Consider the following 21,005-nt stretch of genomic DNA (forward strand, 5'->3'; position numbering starts at 1 on the left):
ATATAGAAAGGCTACTGATTTTTGTGCATTGATTTTGTATCCTCCTACCTTGCTATAGGAGTTAATCACCTTCAAGAGTTTTGGGATGAAGTCTCTGGGGTCTCTTATGTACACAATCATGTAATCAGTGAATAGAGCTAACTTAACTTCTTCCTTTTCAAATTGTATCCCTTTTATTTTTTTCTCCTATCTTATTGCTTGAGCTAGGACTGCCAGTAACATCTTGAAGAGCAGAGATGAGAGTGGACACCTTCACCTTGTTCCTGATCTCAATGGGATTTCCTCTAGTCTCTCTCCATTAAGTATCATTTGGCCTTAGGAGCTTTGTATATTGCCTTTATTATGTTAAGATATAAACCGACCTTGCCAATTCTCCACAATGATTTGATCATGAAGTGATGTTGTACTTTGTCAAAGGCCTTTTCTGCATCTATTCATATGATCATGTGGTTTTTGTGTATAACCTTGTTTATGTGGTGTATTGTATTGACATATTTCTGTATGTTGAATCACCCCTGCATTCATGGGGTGAGTCCCACTTGATCAAGGTGGATAATACTTTTGATGTGTTGTTGGATTCGGTTTGCAAGGATTTTATTCAGGATCTTTGCGTCTAAGTTCATCAGGGAAATGGGCCTATAGTTTTCTTTCCTTGTGGCATTTCTGCCTGGTTTTGGAATTAGGGTGATACTAGCTTCATAGAAGGAATTGGGGAGCTTTCCCTGTTCTCCAATTATGTGGCACATTTTGAGAAAGATTGGTTTGATTTCTTCCATGAAGATTTGATACAATTCAGCTGAGAAGCCATCTGGTCCTGTAGTCTTCTTTTGTGGGGGAATTTTTATTAATTTTTCAATCTCTCTGAGTATGACAGGTTTGTTTAGGAGATAAATCTAGCTTTGGTATATAGTATGTGTCCAGGAATTTATACATTTCTTACATATTATCCAGTTTTGTGGATTAGAGTTTCTTGAAATAAGTCCCAATGATTCTCCCAATTTTACTTATGTCTGTTGTGATCTCTCCTTTTCATTTTGAGTTTTGTTAATTTGAAGCAATTTTGGTAAAGGAAATAATTATGGTCCTTAAGATGTACCGAGATTGGAGTTGGATGATGTCTCAACCAAAAATCTTTCCATCAGTCCAGATTAAGGGATCTACATTATCTTCAGTTAGGGAAAGACATAGTTACTTTGGAAAGGAAAAGATTATTAATTTAGAGAGAATACCCTCTCCAACTGGGGGACTGGGGTTCCTGGAACTATGAGGAACAAGTGATAGAAGAGGTATTCTCCAGAAGAACAGACAGTGTAAAAAACTTTCTCTGGAGTTGCCACAATATAACCTGAGAAAAGACTGCTCAGGTAGAAGGAGGCCTGGAGGAAAGGGTAGCATGTCAACCAGAAATTTGAGATGGTGTTGTACCACCTGATAAGTCACCCAGTGTTTATGAGATTGGGTTGGTAGAATGGGAGCCAACAGGAATGACTTTGGGATCCATCAACATCCTTCTAGGGTCTTGTACCCAGGGGGCACCTCTTCAGTAGATCTTTTGGCGATCAAGGCAGGGTCCTGATGGGGGCTGAGACTAAGACCATGTGGTCTTGCTTTCCTCAGTGCAATCTTTTCAAAAATGCTCAGTTTTTCCACAGAGGAAAAAGGCCCCATAGGTGTCAGTCAGGAGAGACCCTCCTTGGATGATCTTCATTACCTGTTGTCATCTATCCTATGGGGGGGGGGGTCTCTCTCTTCATCTTTCCTTTCGTTCTCTGACTGTAATAGACCAGCATTGCAATATGAACCAACTGGTATAAACTCTTGCCTGGATTGACTATAAGTTTGTGTAACATTCTATGAATATCAGGTGCTAATTGCTTAAGAATTTGTTTTTTAAGGAGGATTTCTTTCTTTGTGGTGTCTCTATTTATCTTAGTATACTTCCTAATTGCCTTTTTGGTCTCTGAAGGAAATGGGAGGTCCCTGTTCTCCCTGGATAAGTAGCCAGCTGGGCACAGCTTAGGAGTTTTATTCTGCCCTTTTGGTTAACTGCAAGTATGCAATAGATAAAGTATCTATGACCCCATGCTCTCTGTAAGCACTACTGATACTCACTGAGGTTAGTCAATGAGACTGCATCTTAGCTCAGTTAAGGAGAATGTGCAGTAGACACAGCAGGAACCAAATGCTCCAGAGGTCTCCTGTAAAGGTTACAGGCTAAGAGGAGGTGTTTTTGGAAAAAAAAAAAAAATACTCAAAATCCCTAGGGATTAGATTTTTCAGGGTAAGGAGGGCAAGGCCCAGAAGGCTTAAAGGAGACACCTTGAACATATCACCCTAGGAAGTTCTTTAATCAAGGTAGAGGAATCAGAAGGAAAAACTTTTAATTAGTGGCTAGGGCTGGTGGGCTAAGAGACATTGAGCCAAAAGTGGCAGCCAGAACGATTAGGCCTAGATGGTAGCTGGCAGACAATTCAGGCTGGTTGTATTAGTCAGGGTTTTCTAGAGTAACAGAGCTCCTGGAATTAATTATATTAAAAAGGAAATTTATTGGATTAGCTTGCAATGCTCCAATAGCAGTTTCAGGCCAGAGGATCAAGGAGCCCTTTAGCTGGTCAGTCCACATGGCTAGATGCTTCAGCAGTCCCAATCTGGCACTGAAGGCCTGGAGGTTTCTTGAGGAGATGCTGGTTTTCAATCCATATGGGTCATCAGTCGATGCTGGCGTTCAGTCCTCACTGGTCTTTGATCCACGCTGGAAGGCAGCAAGCAGCTCTGGCAGCCAAATAGAAGGAAGGGGCTCCTTTTATGCAGAACTCCCTTATATAAAGTCCCCTTTTGAGAGGGCCCACCCACAATGGGCTTATTCTGGGAAAAGACTTCCTCCTTCCCTTAATCCTTCCTGGAAGCAACCTCAGGGATACATCTGAAAAGAATTTCTGTGGATTACTAAACAGATCAAGTTGACAACACCTTAACAATCACAAAGTCCACCTTTTGTCAGTTTGATACCAAACCATATCTCCTTACATCATACTTAATTTCCAAATAAAAACAGTAATAAGTTCAAAATTCTGCCTAACATGGTATAACTATTCCATGTATGACCAGACATGCAAAATCTTCCCCCAACACTAAGCAAGTTCCTTAAGGAATACTTAGTCTCTAATATAATATGTCTAGTAAAAATTCAACAATAATTAGCTAGTGATATAATCTTAATATTGGTGTAGATTATGTACAAACACTCCATATCAAGGTAGGACAGAAACATTGCAATTATAGTCCTCATTTATGCAATTGGTCATGTGGCCTTAGCTGGTATTTGTAACTACATTGTTCTACTACCCATTCTGTTTTCCATCCACCTTCAGCAAGCACCTCAGCAGGTCTTGGTTCCTTACCTGGAAGGATGACCCATACCTTAATTCATGAAGGATCTGGGCCATTTATCACACTACCTCGATTGGGTTCTTGCAGTTGTCCATTGACTTTGATAACAGGGCATGGTAACACTAAGAGATGCTCTAAAGGATCTGCTGCACTCCAGACCCTCTTCCTTACCTCCATTGTGGAGCAGCAGTCAAATTTCCTCCTGGTAGTCTGGATCAATCACACCTGCTAACACTGTAACTTATTTCTTAGCCTATTGACTGGAGGACATCAGAAGCCCAAAGTGACCAGGGGGAAGTCTTAGCTTCTAGTTCAATGGAATTTTCTTTGTGCCTCCTGGAAAAAGCACTGCCCCTCTGGAACCAAGAACTCTAGGCCAATAGAATGTAAGGTTGTGAGAACAGGAAGCAAAAATTTAGCTAATGGGCCACTTGGGTGATGGTAAGTGGGGACATTCCCATTTCCACCCCTTGGTTCCTGGACCCATGGATCCAGGTATAGGCGAAATAGCACTATATAAAGGACGCTGATTCAGAGCATATACAGCCTGCTGGAGGACACTGCCCCAGACTTCCAAGCTATTGCCACCTAGTTGGCACTGCAGCTATTTTTTTAAAAGGCCATTCCACCATTCTATCAAGCCAGCTGCTTTAGGGTGGTGTTGCACATGGTAATACAGTGGATTACGTATTCAAGAGCCCACTGCTGTACTTCTTTGGCTCTGAAGTGAGTTCCTTAGTTAGAAGAAATGCTGCGTCAAATACCATGATGGTGGATAAAGCATTCTGCAAGCCCATTGGTGGTAGTTTTGGCAGAAGCACTACATGCAGGAAAGGCAAATGTATTTTCAGATTAAGTGTCTATTCCAGTAAGAACAGAATGCTGCCTTTTCCATGGTGGAAGAGATCCAATTTAGTCATCCTGCCACCAAGTTGCTGGCTGGTCACCCCTAGGAATACTACCATATTAGGGGCTCAGAGTTGATCTTTGCTGCTGGCAAATTTGGCAGCCAGCAGCAGCTGTAGTCAGGTCAGCCTTAGTTAGTGGAAGTCCATGTTTTGGGGCCCATGCATAACATACATACCTGTCACCATGACCACTTTGTTCTTGGGCCCATTGGGCAATGACAGGGATGGCTGAGGAAAAAGATTGACCACTATCCACAAAATGGGTCAGCTTATCTACTTTATTATTAAGGTCATCCTCTGATGAAGTAACCTTCTGATGAGCATTAACATGGGGCACAAGTATATTTATATCCTTTGTCCTTTTCAGAGAGCTCTATCCACATACACCTTCCCCCAATGACCTTTTCACCAATTTTCCAATTGTGCTTCTTCCAAGTCCTAGACCATTCAGCCAAACCATTTTCTATAACCAATTGTATCAGTGTATAACCACACATCTGGTCATTTTTCTTTCCAAGCAAAATGTTTAACCATGTGAACTGCACAAAGTTCTGCCCATTGTAAAGACTTGCCTTTACCACAGTCCTTCAGCATTGTCTCAGAAAGGGGCTGTAATGTTGCAGCTGTCCACTTCTGGGAAGTGCCCACATAACATGCTGAACCATATGTAAACCATGCCCTTGTCCTCACCTCCTCAGTCAGCTGATCATAGGTCACACCCCATGATTCAGTATATGCATGCTTGGGGACAAAAGGAATCTCTATCTGCCACCTACACCTCAAGTACCATTGGATCTGCTGGATCATATGGCATAGCAGCCTGGACAGTAGCCTAGTCCTGTTGAGCCTTCTGTTATTCTGGGCCCAACTGAAAAATAGCTGGTTTCCAACTCACTTGGCATATGGGATGGAGTAAGACACCCAAATGAGAAATGTGCTGTTTCCCAAATCCAAATAGGCCCACTAGACATTGTGCTTCTTTCTTAGTGTTAGGAGGGGCCAGATGCAACAACTTACCTTTCACCTTAGAAAGAATATCCCTGCATGCCCCACTCCACTCAACTCCTAGAAATTTCACTGAGGTGGAAGGTCCTCTAATTTTGGATGGATTTATTTCCCATCCCCTATGCACATATTCTGTACAACCAACTCCAGAGAGGTTGCCACTTCCTGCTCATTTGATCCAATCAGCATAATGTTATCAACATAATGGACCAGTGTGACACCTTGTGGAAGGTACAGGTGAAAAAGATCCTTGTAAGCTAAGCTATGACATAGAGCTGAACAGTTAATAGAACCTTGAGGTAAAAGAGTAAAGGTGTACTGCTGACCATGCCAGATGAAGGCAAATTGCTTCTGGTGGTCCTTATGGACAGGTATGGAGAAGAAAGCATTCACAAGATCAATAGCTTCATACAAGGCATGAGGAGATATGTTAATCTGCCCAAGTGAAGACACCACACATGGTACAGCAGCTTCAGTTGGAGTCACCACCTGATTAAGTTTCCAATAATACATTCTTATTCTCCGGGATCTATCTGTTTTCTAAGTTGGCCAAATAGGAGAGTTGAAGGGCAATGTGGTGGGAACCACCAACCCCTCATCTTTCAAGTCCTTTATAGTGCCATTAGTCTCTGCAATACCTCCAGGGATGTGATACTGTTTTTGTCACTATTTTCCCTGGCTGTGGGAGGCTCAATGGCTTTCATTTGGTCTTTCCAATCATAATAGGCCTCACTCCACAAGTCATGGAACCAATGTGGGGGTTCAGCATATTCCAAATATATCTATCCCAATTATGCATTCTGAGACTGGGAAAAGTACCACAAGATGAGTTCAGGGACACACTGGACCCTCTGTCAGTCTAACATTTGCCAAAACTCCATTGATCACCACACTTCCATAACACCTACTTTAATTAGAGGGCCACGATGCTTTTTGGGGTCTCCTGGAATCAATGTCAAATCAGAGCCAGTGTCCAATAGGCACCAAAAGGTTTGATTATTTCCCTTCAGTGTACACTTACCCTAGCAGAAGGCCTCAGGTCCCTACAAAGAAGGATAGGTATAAGATTAATAATAAAACTTATGGGGTTGTAGGAGGGTCCTTCCTTGAGGGGCCCCCACTACCCTTTCAATCAAGGGACTCAGGATCTGTAAACTGGCTCAAGTACGTAAACTGAATAAGAGGCCTGAATTCTCTGTTGCTATAATTCAAAGTGGCTTTACATTCCTTTACTCTGGAATTTTGCTGCATATACAGATCAAGCAGGAACTCAGTATGCTTCTTATTTATTAGACTTCTGGGAATACCATGATTAATCAGCCAGTGCCAAAAGTCCATATGAATCATACCTTTATGTGCATAATTTTGCCTATGCTACTATGAAAAACATGCTCACCTTACCTTTGGCAATTCAGCCACTTGACTCTTTGTTGCTCTGAGATCCTGTTAGACCCATTGTATCTAATTCACCTAATGCAGCAACTGCAGCTCCCACTGTGATTTCTTCTTTACATCAAAGACCAATGATTCCACACTTTAAGTATGATGGTGTTCCCTCTCAGCCAACTGATCAAATAAACTCTTGGCACTTCTTCAAACTGCAGAAGCTGCTGTGTTAAATTTAAAATCTTTGTTCAATGGGTCCATTGCAGTAAATTAAGTCTTATTTTCTGTCCTCCATCATTCCACATCCTTAAAATCCATTCCTGCACATATTCCTCATGCTTATGCCTATGCAAGTTAGAAAACTTTTGGTGTTTTTTAGTGGTGTACCTCACCTCCGCTTGTGTCACACTTTCTATCTCACCTTTAGGGGCATGCCTAGCTTTATGCCTGGTTATTTGCCTAGTGCCAAAGATGGGTGGGCACTGAGGAGCATCATCACCTCCTTCTGTTTTCTCACACAAAGAAGGATTAATTCCCTCAGGCTAGAGTGGGGAGGGTAATACTTCAGAGTGTGGAGATGGGGATACAACTGCTGCTAAGGGAGAGGAGATCATATTTTCATGCAAAACAACTTCTTCAGAATCAGAAAGTTCAATGTCCCAAGATTCTTCAGGGTCTTCCTACATATCTATTTACCAAGTCACAGAATCAATGCCTAATCATTGATTTCCAATCAGTGCCCTCACTTTAACTTCTGATAGCCAATGATGCTGGAATTTGAGTTAATGTTGCAAGTTAGCCAATCTCACAATGACAGCTTGTGTTTGGTGTCTGCAATTTGAACCTTGTATTGGCTAGAGAGGAGACTCTCCTCCAGGGAACCATTAGAAACTTTCAGATAATGTATATGGGTCTTAAGCTTGGAAATTTCTTTTCTGAGCATCTGCTCTTCCCTCAATAGTTTGTCTAGAGATGCTAGAAGCAACAACCAGGCTCATGATTTGTGTTACTTTTCCACAAATAGTCAAATGGTTTAAATACAGAGTCACTAAATCCCTTGCTCTTTACAAGATATGAGTCAGGATCACCAAATACATCTATCTCACATAGTTCTTTAAAATAATTCACACCACAGACATTAGTGTCTTCCTTATTTCTACTAAAAGCACTGTCTTTATTACCAGTAGGGCCTTTAGCAGCAATGAAGTTTGAAAGCCAACCCTAGATAGCACCAAGTCCCCTAGAAAAGTCCATCCTTGCAATTCTTTTTCTCTACACCCACTTTTGGTACCAAAAAATGTATTAGCCAGGTTTCTGTTGAGGAACAGAACTGCTAGAATGAATTATATGAAAAAGGGAATTTATTGGATTAGCTTAAGTTAGTCCAATAGCAGTTGCAGGCTAGAGAACCAAGGAACCCAGTAGCTGCTCATTCCACATGGCCAGACACCTTAGCAGTCCTAATCCAGCATTGAAGGCCTGGAGGCTTCCTGAGGAGCTGCTGGTTTTTGATACACAAGGGTCTTCAATTGATGCTGGTGTTTTTTTCCTGCCTGTTGCACAGGTCACAGGTTGTTCCCCATATCCTGTTTGTAGAAGTCTGGAACTGGGTCCATTGTTGGGCCTTTAGAGGCCCAGATGTGAGGCCTAGTGGAACTTCCTGAGCCTAGCTAAAGTTTGATGACCTGTCTCTGGCCAGCTATGACTCAGCAAGGTGCCAAATTGCCTCTGGTCTGCTACTTCTGCAAAAAAAGTTAGAGTTCTTGTGTGCGCTTAGAACCAATCATTTCAAAAGTCGTGATATGCTATTGGCCCTTACACCTCATCCTTTCCTGAGATCTCTGCCTTCATTCTCAATGCTATATAAACACCTTCCTGTTACAATAAAGTGAGATCCTGCTTTGACAAGTGTCCAGACTCAGTGTGTTTCTCTCCAGTGACTGGGGGGGGGGGGTCTGGGTCATCGACACTCACTATCCCACTTAGCCCCAAGGAGAAAACGGCAGGACCAGCTCTCCTACAGCCCTACCTGCCGGAGGACCAGCAGTCCACTAACATTTTCTGTGCCCCAGATACCTCTGATAATTGCCTGTTACAAAACGAAAAAAACAGAAAAATGTCATTTGATTTCTCTCAGGAATGGCTGTAGATAGTACAGAGACAAAGGAGTCCCCATGAAGTAGGGACTTATTCTAACCAGAAAGAGATAGAATCGAAACACAGTGCATTTCCAAGCAGAAAAGAAGTGCCCACAGTCCCAAGGTCTGGGAAAAACTATGTGCCCTCGTCGGGTGAGCTCCTGTGCATCTACCAGAAAGTTATTGGCTATGATGTTGACTGTCTTTCTTTCACCATAAGTCATAGGTCTTTGTTATAAGAGAAGGTGAAATTTCTCCAAAAGAAACTTCTCTTCTAAACATTTTTTTAGGCTGAGGATTAATGTTCTTCTCAAGATTTATGGGAATTTCTTGAATAAATGTTAAAACACTTGTATGTTATTTGAAAGTTCAGAAAATCTAATTTTACATATGTTTTGATAAATCTTTAATGTTGTGCATCTTTTATTAGGAGATAGCATACATGGCTATTTTGTATATATTTAAAAGTTAGGATTGTCATACTGAGAAAAAGTTACTAGTTAAAATAGGGTTCAACCTTTTAATCTATTTTCAAGGATAAAGGTTTCTATCCTACCAGCTCATTTTGTTTTAAGTTTTGTGTTTTCCTCCCCTACCCTTCCCATTCCCCCAAGCCCTTCCATCACCATTGTCTGAGTGTGGAGTTTCCTATTACATATGTCAGCAGCTTGAGCTGATAAAGATTAAGAACATCAGATGAATGAGACCATGTGGTGATTTCTTTCTGTGATTGTGTGAGTTTGCTGAGTAACTGACTATGATCTGTAGAGGGTGGAATGAAGCCTAACCATAAATTTATATATATAGACACATACATATGGCTCTGGCTTGTAATTCCCAGTACCAGAATGTGGTTATCACCTACAATGAGCTGACGCTCAGAGAGACCTCTAAGGTCCCCATAACAAGGCAGGCTTCCATCAAAGCACTTGATTACCAGCCTGAGGTAAATAGTAAGACTCTACTGCTGAAGACATCATATGCTTCTTTCACAGAATATGAAGACCCCTGGCTGGAGTCTGGATGAGAGCCATAATCCAGACAACTAGCCCATCTGCTTCAGAAAGTACTACATGAGTGACTATGCCAAAGTGACCAACATCTATCCTAGCAAAACCAGGTGTCTAAGCTAATCAGAAGTAAACACCCTGACAAGATGTACACACAGTGCAATAGAAGTACACAGCCTTGGTGGGTAACCAATATCTTTCTGATTGGCTAAGAGATCCACTCAGTGGACAAAAATCCATATCTGGACTTGGAACCAGGTCAGAATCCCATGGAGACAAAGATTATGCTCTTCAATGTCAAGTTCCTATAATCTTGGGCTGAAAGAGGAACTAGATACATCAAATTGTTCTTAAATTAATTACACTTATCCCAATTAACCTGTACTGATTTCACTCTTCATTGGAGAATCTGTTTTTCTTTTTCAGATGGTAGTGAGGCCCAAGGAGATCAACTACCCCTAGCACTTCAGCTGAGCCTCAGCTGAAACGACAGAGTAGCTGAGGAGATGAGCAACAATGAAGCTTCCATGGTGAGCCTGACAATCAGCACTAGGGTGAAGGAGACAGACACTGAAGACCCTCAACATCTACCAAAGCAGAGATATAGAATCTCCCAAGAGCCTATCACTCAAGTAGCCTCAAAACACACCCAACATAGCTCAGAGAATTTTGTGGAAGAGGGGTGGAAAGATTGTCAGAGCCACAAGTTGGGACATCATACCCAGTGGCATTGCCTCCTCAAAACAACTGCTGCCTCACAACACAAAACCCACCACCCCATGAGGAAAATCTGCAACCACACTGAGGAGGTCTCCCAATGGAATGGAGGCAAGGATGAGAGAAAGATATGAACAAATAATGTATACTTACTAAGTATGTCTATAATTAACATTAAAATAATAATAGTAAGTCACATTTCCATGTCATTGTAAAGCTTTAAAAATAATTTATATGAATTATTTAATACTCACTAGAACCATTTCATCCAAGATAATAAAAGGGGATACACAGTTTAATGGTTTGCTCAAAGAAGTTTTAAATTAAAAGCATGTGTATTCAAGTCTGACTAAATCCACGAATGGCTGCTTAATTCATCAATATTACTATTGAGTTCTTGATGTTAAGCTCTCTTCTCTCTACTTTGTCAGTAGTTGAGAGTTGCTTTGTTTTTACATTGCTCCTGAAAAATTAGTGTTTTAGAGTCAAAAACAAGGATTTAGGAGGCAGCTCTTATATAGGAATTGATGTATGAAAGTATTTGATCACTGAGAGAAAATACACTTTCTTGCTCACCATGGAAGTGATATTGAACATTTGATGGAAAAAAAGCACAGATGCTTAAAACCCAACACATGTGCACACATACATATGCTTTCTATGTGATAAATTAGTTTTCTCCCCCCATAATGAAGCTGTTTATTTCAGATCTTATGTTAGCTTTGTATTGTCTCCAAGGACAATAACTCTTAAGCATATGTGATACAGCAATACTAATGCTTTGTGTCTTTTTCTGAGTATGTCTGACAATCTTTTAGTGCATATTGTAGGCAAAGACAAATAATATGTCATGTTCACTATATTTTGCTTAGTTTTCATCTATTGTGTGATACTTTATCTGTTTATATGTGAAATTATTCCTTCTATCATTGCATAGTTACAACTATAATCTTCTTCAATACAAAGAAAGTGAGCTAGAGAGATGGCTTAGCAGTTAAGCACTTGCCTGTGAAACCTAAGGACCCAGGTTCAAGGCTAGATTCCCCAGAACCCACATTAGCCAGATGCACAGGGGGCACACACCTCTGGAGTTCATTTGGAGTGGCTGGAAGCCCTAGTGTGCCCATTTTCTCTCTCTCAAATAAATAAAAATAAACAAGCTACAACAAAGATAAGCAAGCACATACACATACACTCATATCAGTGAGAGCTCATGTATATATTTATCCCTTCTTGTGTGTCTTTTGTATTCGTTATTTTATTTGTTGCTGTGACCCAATACCCAACAACAAAACTTCAGGAAATATGATGGGTAATTGTTGACTTGTCAAGATTTTGAATCACCATGGATTCAAATCTCTGAAAATGCCTTTGATTTTACTAGATTAGGTCATTGGAAGTGGTAACACCTCTAACTGAAACTGAATCAAAGGAAGACAGCATATGAGCTTAGCACAAACATGTATCACTCACTGCTTCCTGACTATGGTTGCAACATGACCAACTTTCTCAAGCTCCTGCTGCCATGAATTTTGTACCATATTGGACTATATATAACCATGAACTTTAAGCCAAAATAAGCCCTTTGTTCCTTAAGTTGCTTCTTGTTAACTATTTGCTCACAGCAGTGAGAAAGTAACGGATACAGGAAGGAAGGATTTACTTTACCTGAATGTTTGAGGGTTACAATCATTCATGGCAGAGGCAGCTTGGCTGTAAAGTAGCTGATCACACTGCATCCCCAGTCAGGAATCAAAGTTGGATACTAGTGTTAAGATTGCTTTCTTTTTTAACATTTTCACTTAGTCTGGACACCTGCACATGGAATGCATTTGCCCACATTCATTGTGAATCTTCGGTGTTCAGGTAACCCTCTCTGGAAACACATTCACAGACATACTCAAAGGTGTGTTTCCTAAGTGATTCCATACACAGTTGAGTTGGAAATGAAGACTTGTCATCATATGTGCCATGTTTAATTAGTGCAGTTTTAATAATTTCACTACAATTAATAACCAAAATATGCAGTGATGATAATCAATGGTGATCAATCTCAATTATAGGAAAGCAAACAAATTGCACATAAAAAAGAAGAGTCACACATTCAGACTTTCTGGAAAAATATCAGATCTGTCATAGATAAGATTATTCTTGTTATGCATATTAAAAATCATGCTTGCCTAAGAGTGCATTTTTATTGTTCCCTGGCTAGATTTCTTTGGTAGAAATCCATTATATATGCATAACCAGGGTACTAGCAAGTGAATTTAGACAAAAGACCTCAATTTATATAAGCTGGGCTTTCCTCTTAGAATACAGAAGGATTTTGTAGGCTGTTTTAAATAGTCCTTCTCATCTATCCATGATAAAATAATTTTTTATAGGCAATGTGCTTTGAATTTATAACACACAGCATATTGTGTGAGACAGGGTCAGTGCATACAGAAAATTTCTATTAAACTACATGAACTTCAGGTTGATATTTATGCCACATATGCAGCAGACAATGACTTATCACGTACTTCAACTCACAGATTGGCAAAAGAAGATCAGGTCTTTCATTATATAAGATTATAGATCTTTGTACAATTCTAGCCATATACAATCTTCTTAAAAAATAACTGCTATAAGATATCAAGACAATGTTGAAGTATTTTTGTATCTATTCACATTTCTGGTTCACCCATTTGGTAATTAATCATATTCTAACAATATCTTTTGTATTTGGACTGGGGACATGGCTCTTGTGTGTAAAGTGTTTGTTGCCCAAGAAGGAGGACCTGAGTTAAGATACACCAAACATGGATGAAAACCAGATCAGTAGCAAGTGTCAGTAATCTCGTCCTTCCAGTGATGACTGAGGAAGCAGACAAGAGAACACTCAAAGTCTTGCAAACTAGCTAGCCTGAAGTATGCAATGGTGAAAAACAAGAGTCCTTGCCTCAAATATGACAGAAAAGTTTAATTCTTGAAGCTGTTTTTGACCTCCACAAGTGTGACGTGCCACACTCACACACAGTCACATGCACATAGATCATACACACAATGATTTTAAAAGACTACATATTCTATGTATTCCATCTCACTTAAGCCTGATTTCAATTGATTATAGAAACTTGCAGTGTCCTCATTTGTGTATTCATTTGACTTTATTTTTATCTAAATAGATGAGAACTCATAAAAGTTTATCAACTGTCCAATAACAATGAGCAAGAAACTTTTAAGAAAAGGTTGCAACTCAAGAAGTTAGAAATTATAATCCCCATTCATAAATTATACAAAAAGACAATTCTCCGGATAGATTTGTCTTAACTAGTTGCAATAGTTGCATAATCAGTAGCATAGCGTGTCTGGTATTCCTGATCTTAATATTTCTTATCAATGTAAATTTGAATTTTGAAGCTTAAATACTTGATGATTATTTATTTATGCATACATTCATTCATGCCTTCACTTATTCATTCATCAACTATCACAATCTATAACTATCCCTTTTGCTTGAAAATAAAATAAGGAGAAATAACATTTATTTCTAGTAATATATACCTTGTCTTGCTGGGGCTCATTCTGTACTTGGAGAGCTAGCTAGATATACAAACATACTATTAAGTCTTCTTTGGGTATCAGTGAAAATATCCCAGTAATAATTAACACAAGGTAAATATCATACTACACTGAGAGATAACATGTTATGTAAGATAATTGAAGGGGGTTGGGTGCCTGTGTATAAGTTTATGTGTTTAAAGTATTGTATAAGTAGTTAATTTAGTAGGAAGGGAATAGAAATACATATAGGATGTAATCAAAACACTTAAGTGCTATTGTTAGCATCTGAGTGTTATTGTTGTTGGTTGGTAAATTGGTGGTGGTACTATCGGCTGGTTTGTTATAGCCATTTCAGTACTATAATAGATGGCCTCAAACAGATTAATCTATCATTGTTTTAATAGAAAAACCACAGAGAGTAAGCTTATTTTATCCATTAGTACTTCTCAGACAATCTCAAGCTCAAAAGATTGCAATCAGGACAGCATTATACAACACATTACAAAAGGCCATTTCATTTCATGTTTTTGCACAACAACATAGTGTGCACGTGTTTTAGTCAGTTCCCATTGCAGTAACAAAATATACAAAAAAAAAAAAACAAAAACTGTTTAAAGGAGGAAAGACTTGTTTTGGCCCACAATCTCATAAGTTTCATTCTATAAATAACAGGGGCCATTACTGCTCATCATGGTCAAATGTCATGGCAGAGAATGGAGTCTTATCACATGACACCTATGAAACAATTGGAGGCAGAAGGAAAGAGGCTAGGCACAAGACAGAATGCCTTAACAAACCACTTTCTCTAGTTTGGCTCCACCTTCCACAATTTCCTTCAGATCACAATGATCTATTCAATTATGAATATACTTATTATTCACTCATTGATTAGATCAAACTCCCTATGTTCTCATCACTTTCCCAAAGCACCACCACTAAACATTGTACTGGACAAGCATTCCAGTGATTTTTATGTCCAAACCACAGCAGTATTAGTAAATGTGAAGTATTGCTTCTAACCAACACCAGAACCTGAAGCCGAGGCCCTTCTCTGGAGAGCAAAAAGACTGTCTTTCATGTAACCAGAATGCCATCTGGTTCAATGGTAGGTAACTGTGTTCTGAGTGACATCTGTTTCTGTTTTATGCCCTTTTGTTCCTCAAAAGTTGTGGGAATCTAGTAAGGGTTAATTCTCTGTAGGAAAGATAAAACCCAACTGCCATAGTGTTTGTGAGATCATTCACAGGGCTCTGTCCAATGCTCTTCAGCAAAGATGTCAGACTATAATAAAAATTTATTGAAACTTAAGATGGTAAGTGCAGATTCTCAAAATTAAATTAATTTTTAAATAAATCACCTAAAGTATATGTCAATTGCAGACCAATTAAACTCAAGGAAAAATGTGCTTGGATATCAGAGTGGAACCAAAATGAAGCAAAAATTTTATATGTAGAAATGATTTATGCAGTTATTAAAAGATAAATTAAATTAGGACTGTTAAGGTAGTCAATTTAAATAACATGGTTTTTTTAGTCAAATAGATCTGAGATTCACTTTGTGTATCCACTCATCTGAGTGATTGTTAAAAATAATTTACTTAATTAGGTCTTATTTACTGTTTCTGTAAGTGAAGAAAAATCATGCACCATATAAATAAACTATTAATGAATTTAAATGGTACATGTAAAGCATAGTGTTTGTCATACATGATATCTAAGAACACTAGATGTTATCATACTTGTTGACCTTACAAAGAGGTTTACATATTTCTGACAGAAAAAAGAATAATCTTTAGACCAGAGATACTTAATTTCTACCTAACACAGCAACATAACAATAATGTATAAGGATATAATCACCCACCAAAAGTTACTTACAATATTTATAAAATAAACTGTATGATAAATATTACACACAGTCTTTTGCTCAATTGATAAATATTTACCATCTACCATGTGCCAGACAGATCAGTCAATATTAAAGTCAATCTCTGGCACCTAATACATAGTACTATCTAGGACTGGAGAGATGGCTTAGTTAAGATGCTTCCCTAAAAAGCCAAAGGACCCAGGACCTGCATAAGCCAGAAGCAGAAGGTGGTGCATGTGTCTGGAATTTGTTTGCAGCAGCTGAAGGCCCTGGCATGCCAATTCTCTCTGTCTCTATCTGCCTGTTTCTCTCTTTCTCTCTCTCTCTCTAGTAAATTAAATAAATTAATAAATAAATTAAAATATGTTATTAGCCATCAATAGAAAAAATAATTAAGATATCATATGAATTAGGTTTTAACCCTATGGAGGAATATATATGAATAGAAAGTATTTCAAGTAATGTGACATAGAAAATTCCTGGAACCTTTGAGCAGTTCTAAAGCAGACAAAAAGAATCCAGTTTCCTATAAAACTGCTAAGGGCCATGTAAGAAGAACAAGTGTAAATTCTATCAGGTTCAACTGACTTTGAGAAGAAACATTTAGTCCAAATGATACTAGGGGAATTATGAGGAAGAATGTAAGGGATAGGTTGAGAGAAAGGTAGGACCAGATCATGTGAAGTTATGTAGACAAGAATAAATTTAAAATTTAACTCCCACTTTAAGAATAAGTTACAGGAGGATTAAATCACAAAAGCTGAAAACTCTGTCTTAAGAGAATCCTGGCTGCAGTATGAAGAACTGGTTGAGAGAACCTGTGAGCCATGAGGATAATGACTTAGGGGATGGCTTCAATGTAGGCAAAGCTTTTCAATAGTTTTGATGAAGGGAATCATTGCTGAATATTGGGAAAAATGACTAATAATAAGTGCAAATGAGTAGTAGAATAGGGGTTTCTAAATATACTCAACTGCTTATAATAAATAGGGGCAGCAGGAGAATAAAGAATTAGAGGTCTACCAAGCTATGAGCTATTTATAATGATGAGAATAAAAGAGTTTTTTTGTTGTTGTTTTAAAGATAGAGGTTTGATTTTGAGTGTTGGATCTCAAAAATGCTAGACATACAAAGGAACACTGAAAGCAATCGAGCTGGGTGTGGTAGCGCATGCTTTTAATCCCAGTACTCAGGAAGCAGAAGTAGGAGGATCACTGTGAGTTTGAGGCCACCCTGAAACTACATAGTGAGATCCAGGTCAGCCTGAGCTAGAATGAGACTCAACCTTGAGATAAAAAAAAAAAAAAAAGCAATGACATGAGGTTAGAAGTCAGAAGATCAATTCAGAGATGAAATAAAACTCTAGGGCTCTGTTATATAGGTATTAACTTAAGACTGAGTAAGGTAGACAAGGAATTCTGTGCCACTAGATATGGGGGCTTGAATTTAAAATGTCACCCATAGGTCCAACTATTTGTTATTAAGCTTCTTACTTAGTCCCCACCTGGTGGAGCCTCTGGAAGGTACAGCCTTGCTGGAGAAGTTATGCTCCTGGAAGCACACATAGGTGTTGTTTATTCAAGCCTTCTGGTTGATAAAAGTAGAATTTTTTTCTTTTTCTTCTCTCTGCTTTGGTTATATCACACGTAAACCAGCTGATATGCTTTTCATCCCAGCATGATAAAGCTTCCCCTCAAATCTGTAAGCTGAAATCAATCCTTTTCACCCATAAGTTGCTTCTGGTTTACAAAATACAATATCATTTCATGATAAAACACTAGAGATTATAGGAATGGTAGGTTTATATCTCAACATAATAAAGGCAGCACACAATGCACCTAAAGTCTAAGTAATACTTAATGGGAAAAGATTCAACATGTTCCCATTGCTATCAGGAACAAGACAGGGTGCTTGCTCTCACCACTGCTCTTGAACATAGTGCCAGAATTTCTAGACCATAGCAATAAGACAAGAGAAGATATAAATAAGATACAAATTAGAAAGTAAGGAGTCAAACAAGTCTAATTTGCAGACAACATGATCCTATACATAAGTGGCCCAAAAGACTCTACCATAAAATTTTGAATAGTAAAATATTCCTTCAGCAAAGTGTCAGGATACAAAGTCAACACGCAACAATCAGTAGGCTTACTATATGCAAAAGACAAATACATAGAGAAAGAAATCAGCAAGACTATCCCATTTTCAATAGCCACAAAAAGTCAAATACCTTGGAATAACACTAACCAAGGATATGAAAGAACTATATATGAAAATATAGAATACTGAAGAGGAGGACATAAGAAAATAGAAAGGCCTGCATTTCTTCTGAATAGGTCAAATTAATATTGTAAAAATGACAAGTCTACCAAAAGCAATATACAGATTCAGTGTATACCAATAAAAATCTCAGAATCATTTTTCACAAAGATAGAAAACATAATCTCAAAATTCATATTGAATGATAGAAGGCCTTGGATATCCAAAAACATCATCAGCAAAAGAGACAACACTGTAAGTATCACCATAATCTATCTAAGCTGTACTACGAAACCATAATAACAAAAACAGCATGGTACTGGATTAAAACAAAAATAAATCAGTGGAACAGAATTGAAGACACAACCCTTAGTTCAAGTAACTACAGCTACTTGATCTTTAACATAGGTCCCAACAATGCACACTGACAAAATGACAGCATCCTCAACAAATGGTGCTGGAAAAATTGTATAACCACATGTTAAAAAAATTATAGTTGACCAACTCCTCTCAACATGCTCAAATATCAACTTCAAATGGATTAAAGACCTCAACATAAGACCTGAAACTCTTAATTACGTGGAAGAAAAAAAAAAGTAGGAGGAACTCTCAGTGATATAGAAGTATGGAAAGACATCCTGAATAATACCCCAGGAGCCCAGAAAATTAAACAATCACATAAACAGTGGGATCTCTTGAATCCAAAAAGATCAAACAACCAATCTCAAGAGCCAACAATAAGAAGATCACAATTACCAAAAATACACAAGGTTCAAAAAAGTACAAAACACAAGGAATCATCAAACCACATAAAGCCCCTCATCATAGCAGGGATTAATTCGAACCTCACAGTAATAACCTTAAATATTATTGGTCGTCACTCACCCATCAAAAGATATAAGTTATCAGGGTGCATCAACAAAATTGATCCTTCTATCTGCTGTCTGTAAGAAACCCACCTTGCCACTAAAGATAAACACCTCCTCAGTGTGAAAGAATGAAAAATGATATTCTAAGTAAATGGAAAAACAAAACAAGCAGGGGTTTCCATATCAATATCTGATAAAATAGACTACAAACCAAAAGTTATCAGAAAGGATAAAAAAGGCCACCTCCTACTCATGAAGGAAATGATCCAATATGAGAACATAACAATCAAAAATCTACATGTGCAAACACAGGTGCAGCACATTTTATAAAACAAAATATACTTGAAATCAAAACAGAAATAAACACTAATACAATCATAGTTGGAGACTACAGTACTCTATTATCAGCAAGAGATAGGTTATCAAAGCAGAAAATTAACAAGGAAATAATAGAGCTCAGCAACACCATAGATCAACTAGAGTTAACAGGAATCTACAGAACGTTCCACGCCAACTCTACATGTTCTTCTCAGCAGCCTATGTAACCTTATCCAAAATGGACCACATATTAGGCCATAAAACATGAATCTGTAAATTCAGGAAAATTGAAGTAACTTCCTGCATCATATCAGATCACAAACTTTTAAAGCTAGAAATGAACAAGACACTCATGAAGAACTCCATCAGCTGCTGAAAACTAAACTACATACTTTTAAATGATGAATGGATTGTAGACGAAATAAAAGATGAAATGTAAAATTCCTAGAATTGCATGGTAATTAAAACACAACCTACCAACACTTATACTACAAAATGAGGGCAGTTATAAGGGGACAATTCATAGTGATGAATGCCTTTATAACAAAGACCAAGAGGTCACAAATTAATAATCTAACTTTTCACCTAAAGGAACTCGAAAAACAAGAAGAATCCAACATTATGAGTTCCAAATGGAAAGAAATACTCAAGATCATAGTAGAAATTAATGAAAGAGAAATAAAAAACAAATTAAAAAATTAATGAAACAAAGAGCTGGTTCTTTGAGGAAATAAACAAGATTGATAAACTCCTGGACAATTTAATCAAGAAAAAAAAAAAAAGTCTCAACTTAACAAAATCAGAAACATAAAAAGAGAGGTCACAACAAACATCAATGAAATTACAAGAATCATTGAAAACCTGAAACCAATTTTTCTCAAACTGCTCTGCCTAAGTGGAGACCAAGGAATCCACTCTAACTCCTTTTATGAAGCTAGCATCATCCTAATACCAAATCAGTCAGAGATGCAACAATAAAACTACAGGTCTATATCCCTGATAAACAAAATCCTCACAAACTGAATTCTAAAACACATCAGAAGCATCACCACCTTGATCAAGCAGGCTTTTCCACAGACAAACGCACCATAAGCAGAGCCAATAGATTATTCACTGAGTGGGAGAAAATCTTTGCCAGCTATACTGAGGACAGAAGTCTAATATCTAGAACTCAAAAAGAAGTGAAAAAAAAATCAAAAAAATCAAACAACCCACTGCAAAAATGGAGCAGCAAACTGAGTAGTGGGTTCTCAGAGGAAGAATTAGAAATGGCTAATACACACTTTAGAAAATGTTCAACAACCTTAGCTATTAGAGAAATACAAATTAAAAAACTATTAGCTTCCACCTTACTCAAGTAATGATGGCAATCATTAAAATTTCTAACAATGGCAAATGTTGGCAAGGATATGGGGAAACGGGAACCCTCATCCACTCTTGGTGGGAATATAAACCTGTACAATCACTATGGAAATCAATTTGGAGATTACTGAAAAGAATGAACATAGAGCTATGAACAGACTCGGCTATTCCCTTACTGGGCATTTATCCTAAACACTCCATGCATAAATACAGAGACATTTGCTCAAC

General features: G+C 38.2%; 1 pseudogene; it reads right to left on the minus strand.

Annotated features, from left to right (window-relative positions):
- LOC123460699 overlaps positions 1-21,005 on the minus strand; it is a 70,395-nt pseudogene that overhangs the window by 40,061 nt on the left and 9,329 nt on the right.

The sequence above is a fragment of the Jaculus jaculus genome, chromosome 5 (assembly GCF_020740685.1).
Source record: "Jaculus jaculus isolate mJacJac1 chromosome 5, mJacJac1.mat.Y.cur, whole genome shotgun sequence".
Lineage (NCBI taxonomy): Eukaryota > Metazoa > Chordata > Mammalia > Rodentia > Dipodidae > Jaculus > Jaculus jaculus.